Source organism: Cervus canadensis, chromosome 5 (genome assembly GCF_019320065.1).
Source record: "Cervus canadensis isolate Bull #8, Minnesota chromosome 5, ASM1932006v1, whole genome shotgun sequence".
Lineage (NCBI taxonomy): Eukaryota > Metazoa > Chordata > Mammalia > Artiodactyla > Cervidae > Cervus > Cervus canadensis.
The window spans coordinates 9,895,756-9,910,092 of NC_057390.1; the positions used below are offsets into that span (position 1 = coordinate 9,895,756).

The 14,337-nt window shown below is 41.4% G+C and overlaps 1 protein-coding gene across 3 annotated transcripts in view; it reads left to right on the forward strand.

Moving 5' to 3' along the window:
* Window positions 1-11,380: 11,380 nt before the first annotated feature.
* Window positions 11,381-14,337, forward strand: part of DCTN1 (dynactin subunit 1) — a 30,172-nt gene continuing 27,215 nt past the window's right edge. The window contains exon 1 of one of the 3 annotated variants that reach the window (XM_043468129.1): window positions 11,381-11,528. The gene's annotated coding sequence lies outside the window, so the exon portion shown is untranslated. The remainder of the gene's footprint in view (window positions 11,529-14,337) is intronic. The other 2 variants (XM_043468130.1, XM_043468134.1) reach the window with 2 other exon arrangements.

Here is a 14,337-nt window from a genome sequence, read left to right on the forward strand (position 1 = left end):
CTCCAGTATTTTGGTCATCTGATGTGAACAGCCAACTCATTGGAAAAGTCTGTGATGCTGGGAAAGATTGAGGGAAGAAGGAGAAGAGGGCATCAGAGGATGAGATGGCTGTATGGCATCACAAATCAATGGACATGAACTTGGGCAAACTCCAGGAGATGGTGATGGACAGGGAGGCCTGGTGTGCTGCAGTCCATGGGGACCCAAAGAGTTGGACATGACTGGGTGACTGAACAGAAGCAACAGCAATGAGTGCTATGGACATAAGTGAAGCAAGAAAGAAAAGGAGTGTCATGATAAGGGGCCTGGGTAAAAATTTTAAATAGGTTGGCCAGTAAAAGACTCAAGTAACCTGTTGACTTTGAGATAATCAAAGGAGACCTTATTTTGGGTGTGTTAGTTGCTCAGTCATGTCTGACTCTTTGCAACCCCATTGTAGCCTGCCAGGCTCCTCTGTCCATGGAATTTTCCAGGAAGGAATACTGGAGTAGGTTGCCATTTCCTTCTCTAGAGAATCTTCGCAACCCAGGGATTGAACCCAGGTCTATTGCATTGCAAGCAGATTCTTTACAATCTTAGCCACCAGGGAAGCCTAGCCTAAGTAGATGAGCCCTTTAAAAGGGCTTAGTCTTAGCAGAGAGATTCAACAAGATGGCTCCAGTCAGACTCTCTTGCCCCACCCTCTCATGCTCTCTGGCCCCATGTTCTGTAAACAAAGACTGCACAGTTATATAGCTGAGATTACTTATAGCACTGCATATGAGCATCATGAGGTACTCACTGGGTCACGGGCTACTTTGTGCGTTATACCTATATGAGCTTCACCATGGAAGCCCTGGCTGCTGCTGCACCGAAACTACTTTAGAGTGGGATCATGGTTATGTTATGGCTATGTCATGGCTACATATGGTTATGTTATGGCTATATCATGGCTACATTATGGTTATGTTATGGCTATGTCATGGCTACATATGGTTATGTTATGGCTATGTCATGGCTACATTATGGTTATGTTATGGCTATGTCATGGCTACATATGGTTATATTATGGCTGTGTTACCGCTGCTGCGTCAGCCAGGAGAGAGGCTGTGCTATGGCTGCCGTGCCAGTCAGGAAAGAGAAAGTGTGTCTGCAGTTCCTGTGGCTCCTTGAGTCATCTTCCAGCCTCTTAACCTGTGCCTGGCTCACCCTGGGTTCAGCAAACAGTGTGAACAGCAAGACAACTGGCATCACGAACAGGATCTGCAATACAACCATGTAGAAATAAACTGCCGTATTGTGGAGAAAACCACAAGGTCTCTAAAAGTTGAGGCTTTGGTTCTATAGTTACAAGGAGCTGAATTTTGCCGGTGACCAGTGACCTTGGAAAAGGACCTGGGGCCCAGATAAGATTGCAGCCCTGGATGGCACCTTGATTTCAGCCTGGGGAGGTCCTGAGCAGAGGACCAAGCTAACCTGTACCCAGACTCCTGACTCACAGAAACTGTGAGATAGTGTTGTTTAGTCCCTGAGTTGTGTCTGACTCTTTGTGACCCCATGGACTGCAGCACACCAGGCTTCCCTGTCCCTCACTATCTCCTGGAGTTTGCTCAAAGTCATGTCCATTGAGTTGGTGAAGCCATCCAATCATCTCATCTGCTGTCACACCCTTCTCCTCTTGCCCTCAATCTTTCCCAGCATCAGGGTCTTTTCCAACAAGTTAGCTCTTTGCACCAGGTGGCTAAAGTATTGGAGCTTCAGCTTCAACATCAGTCCTTCCAATGAATTTCGGGGTTGATTTCCTTTAGGATTGACTGGTTTGACCTCCTTACTGCCCAAGGGACTTTCAAGAGTCTTCTCTAGTACCACATTTCAAAAGCATCAATTCTTTGGTGCTTAGCCTTCTTTGTGGTCCAACTCCCACTTCCATACATGACTACTGGAAAAAACAGCTTTGACTATATGGACCTATGTTGGCAAAACTGATGTCTCTGCTTTTAATATACTGTCTAGGTTTGTAATAGCTTTCCTTCCAAGGAGCAAGTTTCTTTTAATTTCATGGCTGCAGTCACCATCCACAGTGACTTTGGAGCCTAAGAAAGTAAAATCTGCCATGTTTCCATTTTTCCCCATTTATTTGCCATGGAGTAATGGGGCCAGATGCCATGATCTTTGTTTTTTGAATGTTGAATTTTAAGCCAGCTTTTTCCACTCCTCTTTCACCTTCATCAAGAGGCTCTTAAAAAAAAAAAATGAGGCTCTTTAGTTGCTCTTCAATTTCTGCCATTAGGGCGGCATCATCTGCATATTTGAGGTTGTTGATATTTCTCCTGGCAATCTTGATTCCAGATTGTGATTCATTCAGCCCTGCATTTCCCATGATGTACTCTCCTTTCCCAATTTTGAGCCCGTCCATTGTTCCATATCTGTTTCTAACTCTTGCTTCTTGACTACAGTCTTCTCAGGAGACAGGTAAGGTGGCCTGGTATTCCCATCTCTTTAAGAATTTTCCAGTTTGTTGTGATCCACACAGTCAAAAGCTTTAGCCTAGTTAATGAAGCAGAAGTAGACATATTTTCGGATTTAGCTTGCTTTTTCTATGATCCAGCAGATGTGGGCAATTTGATTTCTGGTTCCTTTGCCTTTTCTAAATCCAGCTTGTACATCTGGAAGTTCTTGGTTTACATGCTGTTGAAGCCTAGCTTGAAGGATTTTGAGCATTATCTTGCTAGCATGAGAAATGAGTGTAATTATATGGTAGTTTGAAAATTCATTGAGAAATGAGTGCATTATATGGTAGTTTGAACCTTCATTTTAGGAATCAATGAAATAAAATGGACAGAAATGGGTGAATTTAATTCAGATGACATTATATCTACTACTGTGGGCAAGAAACCTTTAGAAGAAATGGAGTAGCCCTCATAGCCAACAAAAGAGTCCAAAATGCAGTACTTGTGCAATCTCAAAAAGGACAGAATGATCTCATTTCCAAGGTAAGCCATTCAACATCACAGTAATCCAAGTCTGTGCCCCAACCACTAATGCCAAAGAAGCTGAAGTCGAATGGCTCTGTGAAGACCTACAAGACCTAATAGAGCTAACACCAGAAAAAGATGTCCTTTTCATCATAGGTGATTGGAATGCAAAAGTAGGAAGTCAAGAGATACCTGGAGTAACATGCAAGTTTGCCTTAAGTACAAAATGAAGGAGGGCAAATGCTAACAGAGTTTTGTCAGGAGAGCACAGTGGTCATAGCAAACACCCTCTTCCAACAACATGAGAGATGACTCTACACAGCTGAAAACGGAGAAGCTCTTTGTAGCAAAAACAAGACCTGGAGTTGACTGTGGCTCAGATCATCAGCTCCTTATTGCAAAATTCAGGCTTAAATTGAAGAAAGTAGGGAAAACCGCTAGGTCATTCAAGTATGACCTAAATCATATGATGATCTTATGATTATGCAATGGAGCTGACAAATAGATTTAAGGGATTAGATCTGATAGACAGAGTGCCTGAAGAACTATGTGAGATAATAAGTGTTTTCTTTTAAGCCACTGAGTGTGTAATAATTCGTTATGCAGCAATAGACCACTAATACAGGATCTAGTAATAGCAAACTTCTTCAATTTTATTTGTTTGAAGATTTCTTTATTTTACCTTCATTGTTTTAAACTTCAAGAGAAGTATAGTTGATTTAAAATTTTTTAGGTGTACCTCAAAGTGATTCAGTTACATATACATTTTAATATTATTTTAAAAATTCTTTTTAATTATAGGTTATTACAGATATTGAATAGTTTCCTATGCTATACAGTAGGTCCTTGTTATTTATTTAATTAAAATTTTAAATTTTACTTTGGAACAAAATTGATTTACAATGTTGTGTTAGTTTCAGCAAAATAATACAGCTATACGTATACACATATCCATTCTTTTTCAGATTCTTTTCCTACAAAGTTTATTACAGAATATTGAGCAGAGTTCCCTGTTCAGTAGATCTTTGTTGATTATCTATTTTATATACAGTAATATGCATATATTAATCTCAAACTCTTAATTTATACTTCCCCCTCAAATTTTCCCTTTTGGTAACCATAAATTTGTTTTTGAAGTTTGCTTCTGTTTTGTAAATAAGTTCATTTATATCATTAAAAAAAAAGATTCTACATATAAGTGATATCATATGATATTTATTTTTCTCTTTCAACCTACTTCACTTAGTATGATAATCTCTAGGGCCATTCATGTTGCTGCAAATAGTAGTATTTCATCCTTTTTATAGCTGGTTAATATTCATTATATATATAATGGAATATATATATATTCTTTATCCATTAATCTGTTGATAGATATTTAGGTTGTTTCCATGTCTTGCCTATTATAAATAGTGCTGCAATGAATACTGGGGTGCATGTATCTTTTTGAATTAGAGTTTTAATTTTTTCCAGATATATGTCCAGGAATGAGATTGCTGGATCATATGATAAATGTATTTTCGGTTTTTTAAGCAATTTCCATATTGTTTTCCATAATTTCCATAGTTCCATAAATTGGCTGTACCAATTTACTTCTCCATACCTTCCCTAGCACATATTTAAAAAAAAAAATTAGCACACTGCCTGGCTTGCAGGATCTTAGTTCTTTGACCAGGGATTGAAACTGTGCCCCCTGCAGTGTAAGTACAGAGGCCTAACCACTAGACCAGCAGGAAATTCTCCCCAGCATTTATTATTTGCAGACTTTTTGAAGATGGACATTCTGACTAGTGTGAGGTGATACCTCATTGCAATCTTGATTTGCATTTCTCTAATAATTAGTGATGTCAAGCATCTTTCATGTGCCTGTTGGTTATAGCTCCTTTGGAGAAATGTCTGTTTAGGTCTTCTGCCCATTTTTTAATTGGGTTGTTTGTTTTTTGATATTGAGCTGTGTAAGCTATTTATATATTCTGTAGGTTGTCTTTTTGTTTTATGTTTTCCTTTGCTGTGCAAAAGCTTTTAATTAGGTACCACTTGTTTACTTTTGCTTTTGTTTTCATTACCCATTACTAGGAGATGTATCCAAAAAAATATTGTTGCAATTTATGCCAGACTGTTCTGCTTGTTTCCCCCTAGGAGTTTTATAGTATTCAATCTTGCATCTAGGTCTTTCTATTTGGTCACACCTCTTCCAGGATCTCAGTTCCGTGAAAGCCCAAAATTCAAATCATTAGGCTACCAAGGAACTCCCTATATTAACATCTTTAATGCATATTGAGTTTATTTTATATATGTTATTAGAGAATGTTCTAATTTCATGCTTTTACATGTAGTGGTCCAGGTTCCCCAGAACCACTTATTGAAGAGATTGTCTTTCCTCTGTTGTACATTCTTGCCTCCTTTGTTGCAAATTAACTGACAATAAGTGTGCAGGCTCACTTCTGGGCTTTCTATCCTGCCCATTGATCCATATTTCTGTTTTTGTGCCAGTACCATACTGTTTTGATTACTGTCATTTTGCAGGATAGTCTGAGGTCAGGGTGTATGATTCTTCCAGTTCCATTCTTTCTCAATATTGTTTTGGCTATTCAGGGTCTTTTGTGTTTCTATATAAATTAAAAAAAATTTTTTTTTGTTCCAGTTTTGTGAAAAATGCCATTGGTAATTTGATAGAGATTGCATTGAATCTATAGCTTGACTTGGGTAGTATGGTCATTTTAACAGTATGCTTCTTCCAGTCCAAGAACATGGCTTGTATCCTCTTCAATTCATCTGTTTGTATCCTCTTCAGTTTCTTTCATCAGCATCTTAGACTATTTTGAGTACAAGTCTTTTTCCTCCTTAGGTAGGCTTATTCTTAAGTATGTTATTCTTTTTGATGCAACGGTAAATGAGATTGTTTCCTTAATTTCTCTTTTTGATATTTCATTGTTAGTGTATAGAAATGCAACAGATTTCTGTATGTTAATTTTATATCCTGCAACTTTACCGAATTCATGGATGAGTTCTAGTAGTTTTCTGGTGGCTGCCTTAGGATTTTCTATGTATAGTATCATGTCATTCACTTCTTCCTTTCTAATCTGAATTCCTTTTATTTCTTTTTCTTCTCTGATTGCTGTGTCTCTTGCAGTGGAAGCATGGAGTCTTAACCACTGGACCACCAGGGACGTCCCCCACTCTCCAATTGTTAAAAAGTTATTAGTGGGGGCTTTAGCTCAGCGGTAAAAAAATCTGCGTGCCAATGTAAGAGACACAGGTTGGATCCCTGATCTGGGAAGATCCCACATGCCGTGGAACAACTTGGCCCGTGTGCCGCAACTATTGAGCCTGTGCTCTAGAGCCTGGGAGCTGCCAACTGCTGAGCCCATGTTCTACAACTACTGAAGCCTATGCACCCTAGAGACTATACTCCACAACAAGAGAAGCCACGACAATGAGAAGACTGCACATTGCAACTAGAGAGTAGCTCCCACTCATTGCAACTAGGGAAAAAGCCCACATGCACAGCAACGAAGACCCAGAGCAGCCAGAAATTTTTAAAAAGTTATTAGCATATTTATCAATTAAAGACAATTTTAAAATTTACATTTTATTTCTTTTGGACAGCACCAGTATAACTAATGTAGATGCTTCTCTTCCCTGCATCTGTCCTCCGCCATACCTGGCTTTGCCACCTTTGATATGCTCTCTGCCTTTATCTAATCCCTTCTCCATGTCTCAGCCTGAAAAACCACTTCTTCCCTCCTGGAAACAGCATTCCTTTTTTCAGTTCAGTTCAGTCGCTCAGTTGTGTCCAACTCTTTGTGACCCCATGGACTGCAGCACACCAGGCCCCCCGTCCATCACCAATTCCCAGAGTTTACTCAAACTCATGTCCATTCAGTCGGTGATGCCACCCAACCATCTCATCCTCTGTCGTCTCCTTCTCCTCCTGCCTTCAATCTTTCCCAGTGTCAGGGTCTTTTCAAATGAGTCCTTTGAACTTTTTTCAAGGGGAGTTTTTTTCCCTCTTGGTTCCTGCCCATTTTCTGAAGTGCCCAGAAGTCTACCCAAATGAGCACAGATATTCTTCTCTGTTCAGTATCAGGGATTGGAAGGATGGGCTCTAGTCATACAAATTGGAGTTTTAGGGTCTTTGGAGTCTTGTTCATGGTCCCTGTCAGAGAGGGCCTCTGGTTTCACAGGCCACCTATGAAATACACATAAGACAGAGACAGTATTAATTTTCTTTGAAGACCACTCAGTCCAATTCAATATAAAAGAAACAATATGTCTCCTGTTTGTATGTCGTGTCTTCAGACCCATTTTCATGATGTTGAAAAGGATTTGGGTCTTTCTTGTATCACTACCCCGCTTCTAACCAAGGTTTGGCATCTTCACAGGAAAACTCAGCATATCTGTTAAAGGTTGTTAAAGCACTCAGAGAGATGGCTCCAGTTCAAATTAAAAATACATATTTAAAAACAAATTCAAAGCAGATCAAGATGTATTAATACGGAAAACCTCCAAGATGTAGTGTCCCATGGAGATAAAAACAAAGTTCAGCACAGGAAACAATATTTAATATCTTGTATTAACCTACAATAGAAAAGAATCTGAAAAAGAATATCTATATATGTATATATGCATATATACATATATCTGAATCACTTTGCCATACACCAGAAACATAACATTGTAAATAAACTATACTTCAATTAAAAAAAAAACCAAGGTTTAGAACAGTATGTATACAAAGTTGCTCTTTGCATCTAAAATGCTTGCAATTTCAGAGGCTGACTCTGGATCCAAAAACAAAATCTGGCATCAAGTTACTTTGGGTAAGGATCTTGGGGATGGGATAAATGAGGTATAAGCTGCTGCTGCTGTCGCTTCAGTCGTGTCCGACTCTGTGCGACCCCACAGACGGCAGCCCGCCAGGCTCCCCCGTCCCTGGGATTCTCCAGGCAAGAACACTGGAGTGGGTTGCCATTTCCTTCTCCAATGATGTATGTACTTTATTTTTTTTTAAGGTGCTTATTTACAATAGCCAAAAGCTAGAAACAGCTCCCAAATCCATCAAATCCATTACAGGTGAATGGATGAACAAAATGTGGTGTGTGTATATGTGTGTATACACACACACACACACATATGTAATGAATGTTTTTCAGCTTTAAAAGGGAAAGAAATGTTGACACATACTACAACATGAATACATTTTGAAGACATAAGCCAGACACAAAAAGAAAAATATTGTATGATTCTATTTATATGGAGTACTTAAGAAAGTCAAATTTATAGAGACAGAAAGTAGAATGCTTGTTACCAGAGACTAGGCTGAGGGGAGAAAGGGGAATTAGTGTCTAATGGATACAGTTTCCATATGGAAAGATGAGAAAATTCTAGAGACAGATACTGGAGATAGTTGCAAAATAAGGTAAATGTACTTAGTGCCACTGAACTGTACACTTAAGAATAGTTAAAATGGTAAATTTTATGTATGTTTTACCACAGTAAAAAATACATGTATACTGTGCCTTTAAATTTATATATTATACCATTTCTCTTTAACCACAGCAGATAAAGACCATTTCTATTAAAATCATAGCTACATTTAATATTTGGCCCAGATGTATACTACAGATAAACCTGGTCACATATGGAATATCATATGTACAAAGTGATTTACTGTAGCATCATTTGCAATAGCAAAAATTGGTATCACACTAGATGAGGATGGTTAACAAATTACGTAACAGAGTACTATGCAGCTCAAAAAATGAATGAGGAAGATCTCTATTTACTGATTTAGAAAGGTCTCCAGGATATATTGTTAAGTGAAGAAGTAAGGTGCACGTGTATATAGTATGCTATCTTGCACATAAGAAGTGGGAGGAGTAAGAAATTGAGCAACTTGCTTAGCAATTTGCTAATGGAGAAACTGACACCAAGGGTTAAGTGCAGAGTGCAAGGAGGAAGGAGTGGATGGGGGAGGGGTTGCAGTGAGCTTTCTCAGTGCATACTTTTAATATTGTTTTGCTTTTTGAATCACACTAGTGCATTATCTATTTAGAATAATAACAAGAAATACTTGCTGCTTATTCGTGTCTGACTCTTTGTGACCCCATGGACAGCAGCACACCAGGCTTTCCTGTCCTTCACTATCTCCTGGAGTTTGTTGAAACTCATGTCCACTGAGTTGATGATGCCATCCAACCATCTCATCCTCTGTCACCCACTTCTTCTGCCTTCAGTCTTTCCCAGCATCAGGGACTTTTCCAATGAGTCGGTTCTTCGAGTCAGGTGGCCAAAGTATTGGAGCTTCAGCTTCAGCATCAGTCCTTCCAATGAATATTCAGGGTTGATTTTCTTTAGAATTGACTGGTTTGACCTCCATGCTGTCCAAGGGACTTTCAAGAGTCCTCTCCAGAAATACTTAGATGATGAAATGGGAAAAGAGGGGCAGGAGTGGGGAGATTGCCCAGTTCATCCTTTCTACCATTTACCACCCCAACTTCCACCCCACCAACAGTTTTAGGGATTTTTCAGGTTATTTTTCAATCTGAGATTAACTGAGACAAACATAATATTGCAATAGTTACACTTCAGGTTCTTTACATGAATCCACTCAAACTTACGAACAACCAAATACTGTAGGTTCTATCCTTAACATTCTCATTTTATGAAAGAGGAAACAGGTTGGGAGAGGTTAAGTAAACAACCCAAGGTCTGAGACAGTGGGTAAACCGAATTGAAACCCACTGTCTATCAGATCCTGACTCTTCCAACATCCTTATACAAATGTCTGAACACTTGTTCTATTTTTTTTTTTTTTTCATTTCTTTGGCATAATTAGAAATGTGTTCATTGTGTCAGGGAATTTGTACTTTCTAATGTTTTCTTTTTTTTCATAACTGAGATTTTATTGGTTGTTTTGAGGATCAGTACACAGACATTTCAATTTGTACATAATTCTTAACATTCATACAAAAAATCTAAATAAATCATGTAGTTTTGATTCTTTTCTGAATAGTTTTCCTACAACTTTACAGCTTAAATTTGGAGGCAAATTTTCCTTAACAGGATATCCAGTACAATATCGTAAGTTCCACCAGTCACAATTTAAAGTCATACTACATACTCAAATTTTCAATCGGCCACAGCACATTAACAGTGTTACTAGGAGAACTGGATTACCACGACTAAAGCTGTTACAGAGTGCACAAAATTCTGACCAGGAGAGCCAAGATCAAGCAGTGGTTTGTTGTAGGAAACAAATCTACTAAAAACATGGGAAGAGAAGTAATTTAGTATCCAAGACATTGAATGCACAATTGACTCCAAACTGCCATTTAGTATGCTTTGTATTATAGAGTATAAAAGTTCACCTCAATTTATGGAATGTTAAGCTGACACCCATGACAATCAAAACCTCCCATATTCAATATCCCACTATTTTCTGGTTGAACCAAAATATAAAGAACCAGCAAATGATTGCACCTCTTAAAAAGAAAAAAAAAGCACTTACACTTAAAAAGTGGAATGAGGGAGGATTCTTTCTTTTAAAAAAAAAAGTGTTTTTAGAGCTGTCAAAAAACTTGCATTTACAAAATAGTTGATAAAAACAATCGTCTGGATTGTACAAGAAGGGAGACGGACCACTGATAGGATGGGGTGTGATATTAATCAGACTTGGCTTCCTCTGCTTCATCAGAGGCTGGGCTCTCCCTTCTTTCAGTCTCTTGGTTAGCCACTTCGGCTTGTTTTCCCGCTGTTCCCTTTTTTCCCCTTTTGTTTGACTTTTTTCTCTGAAGATTTCTCCTTTCCTGCCGCCTTCTTCGGCTTCGTTTCCACTTTTGCAGGAGCCGATTTAGCTGACAATCTCGCAGATCTCCTCGTGGGCTCTTTCTCAGGCGCCCGGACCGCGGAGCTGACCTTCGTCCGGGGAGCCGTGGCGGCCCGGCCGGAGCGCGCCAGGTGCCTGCGGGTCGGGGCGCGCGCCGCAAGCCTTCGCGAAGCTGAAGTGCCCAGCCGCTGCCGCACCCGCCGGCCCAAGTGTTTTGTTTTTTTTTTTTTAAGAAAAAACTACCATAGTCCATTATATAAATTTTCATTATTTTACACTTACCACTATTGTTTGAATTAATAGCCTAGCACTCAAAAGCGTAGCGAGTCTCTGGGGGAACTTGGACCAAAGCAAGAGTCCTCCAGGCCTTCTCTACGTCGTCTACCGTCTGCCGGCAGAGGGCGCTGGCCGCCGCGCGCCGCTCCCCCGTGGTCCTCATCGGCTGCCCGTACAGTACGCACGCGCAGATTTCGCTCCAGGTGTCCAGCTTTGTGCCTGATCGAAGTCTCCCCGGCTGCGCTCAGCGCGCAGGGTTTAACCCGGGCTGGTCTTCCGGGAAGAGTAGCGTGTTCCCCCCGACCCAGAACACCTCTGGGCCTCAGAGACAAGAGGTCCTGGAGTGGGGCTCCAGGGGTCTGGCGGCACGGCGGGCAGCCCGTGCGGGCGGGGTGGGACCCCGCTAAGGCTTGGGCGTCGGTCGCCAGTGGGGCCCGGAGCCGGGCGCGGAGCCCCTGACAGTACAGGTACGGAGGCGGCGACCATGGCAACTGCCTCCTCCCCTGCCGAGTTCGCAAGGCTCTTGGCTGTGGTCTGGGGGCCCGGCGCTCGCCTGGGCGCGGCCGGGAGCCCGGTGTGCCGGGCAGGGGTCGGCAGGGGTGGGCCGCGGTGGGGGTGGGCACCCGCCTGGGTCTGGCCTGGTCTGACCCATCTGCGCTCTTCAGCCTGGCGGGGTCAGAGTGATTGCGTCTCCCAGTTCTTCCGGAACTGCAGGGGTTCCCCTCCTTTCCTGGGAACGTGCAAGGCACCCCTGAACCTATTCCAAGCTACAGGTTTCCGGTGGTGCACATGGTTGAAAAGTTGTGTCAAACAGAAAAAAGAAAAAAGAGGACTAAAGCTGGAGGCCGATATGCGTTTGGTGTGTCTGTCTCCCATTCCTGGGGTCCGCCTTAACTGGCAGGGTGACTCTTGAGCAGTCATGTTGCGCATCCCTCAAACTAAATCACACAGATGAGGAGTTCCGCTGTTTTTAAAGAGACGGTGATTTAGAAATTTACCGTCTTTTGTTAGGGTGTGGAGACCAGCAAGCTCATCTTGACCCCTTGCCGATCCAGTATGCTTAAGGCACTGAGTCAGGGAACAATGAGGTGAAGGTTGACGTCCTTTACCTAGATTACGGCCGAAGCCCATGGCACGGGGCTGTTAACGATAGTAGTAGATGATGACTTTTTTCCCAAAAGGCTTTTTGTGCTCAAATATGTTTAGAAACTTCATGGTTCAAGTTTTCTCTTCCCAGGTGGCGCTAGTGGTAAGGAACTCCCCTGCCAATGCTGGAGACAGGTTCTATCCTTGGGTGGGGCAGATCCTGTGGAGGAGGGCATGGCAACCCACTCCAGTATCTTGCCTGGAGAATCGCATGGACAGAGGAGTCTGGCAGGCTTATAGTCCGTGGGGTCACAAAAGAGTCCGGCTTAAATGAAGGAATTTAGCATGCAGCATGCGCATGTTTAGAAACTTCAGCTTTCAATATGCTGATAGTATTTTTACCAAGAATTTCCCACTGGAAGTAGAGTATGGAGTTTCCCAAATTTGGGTGGAAAATACTGTTTTTCTTGGGTATAGCTTCTTTAGCATATAAGACAATTTGCGAAATGGAGTTCCAGAATTGGAAACTCAAGATTTGGAAGGGGCAGTTTAGGTCAGTGCTTTTTGAACTTGAATGGTGCATACATCTAGGGGTCTTGTTAAAGTACGTGCTTTGGTTGGTTCTACATTTTAAACAAGTTCTTAGGTGATGCTGATGGTCCATGGACCACATACACTTTGAGTACAAAGGTGTAGGTCTCTGGGTTGAAAGAGACCATGTTCTATTCCTTGCCCTCCAGAACAAGCTGTGCTGCCTTGAATAATCTCTTCCCCTGTCCAGGCCTATAAAATAGGAGACTGGACTAGAAGAGCGCTACTGTTTCTTTCAGACCTTGTGATAGTTGAATTCCTTCTAAAATATTCTTGCCCAAAGGCCAGTTTGGGCTTGAACATTTCTAGTAATGGGGAATTTACTGCATGTAAGGCATCCCGTTTCATCATTAGATAAGCTCAATACGGAAGTTTTTCATGTTGCTAAAATACATCTCTATAACTTCCGTCTTGTTGATCCTAGCTTATCTTTTAGAATCAGAGAAATAAAAAATATAATTCCTCTTTAAAAGATGAGCCTTTGGCTGATTCATGTCAATGTATGACAAAACCCACTGCAATGTTGTGAAGTAATTAGCCTCCAACTAATAAAAATAAATTGAAAAAATAAAAAATAAAAGATGAGCCTTGGGAATTCCCTGGCAGTCCAGTGGTTAGGACCGTTCTTTCACTGCCAAGGGTCGGATTCAATCCCTGGTCAGGGAACTAAGATCCCACAAGCTGTGTGGCACGGCCAAAAAAAAAAAAAAAAAAAGATTCTTAAAGTGTGAGATGACAGTGTGTCTACTATGTTTTCCCCAAACTGAATTGTCCTTTATTCTTCCCTGGCATTGTTTCAGATTCCTGTCTCTTAAATCTCTTCCTCCTGGGTGGAGGGTAGTGGGGTTGTAGCAGGACTTTGAAGGACGAGTGGGACTTGCAAAACCAGGGGCCGCATCCTAAGCATTTGACCGTGGTGCGGAGATGACATTGTGTATGTCAGATCCAGAACGGTTTGACTCAAGCAGGAAATGTTATGTCACTGAAAGATTTGGGGCAAAGCAATATTTTAGAGTGTGTAGTGATCCTCCTATAGTGTATAATGTGGTTGGAAATGAGGAAGGAGAGAGGCAGGGAGCCAGATAGGCTTCACATACCAGTAAAGATGGCCTGGGATGATGATAATAGTAATGCCTTCTATTTATGCAACACTTTACAGAGCTTTTCACAGACAACCTTTCCTGTGAGGCAGGCAGAACAGCTGTGACCCTGTTTTATAGACGAGGCACCAAAGAGGGTAAACGATCTGTCTTAATTCTCAAAGCTATTACATGGCAGATCAAAGTGATGATGGTGGTAGCGGAGGAGAAAGGAAGAATGCAAGAGACAATACTGAGAAAGAATTGATAAGTTGGGCCGGACTGAACATGAGAGTGTAGAGGAAAAGAAGTTGTTAGGGAGGAGTCAAAATAGTTGGGAAAATCATAGTACATGACTGACGACGGCCATAGCTTGTACTCTGACAGATCTGACATTGTTAGTAGCTCTTTGGAGTTATAGGTCAGAAGGTATTGTAGAGCATTCCTAGGTTTAGCCTGTCTACAGATACCAGGTGGTGTGTGGGGGCTTGGGTTATCTGTCCCATGCCAAGGGAAACGA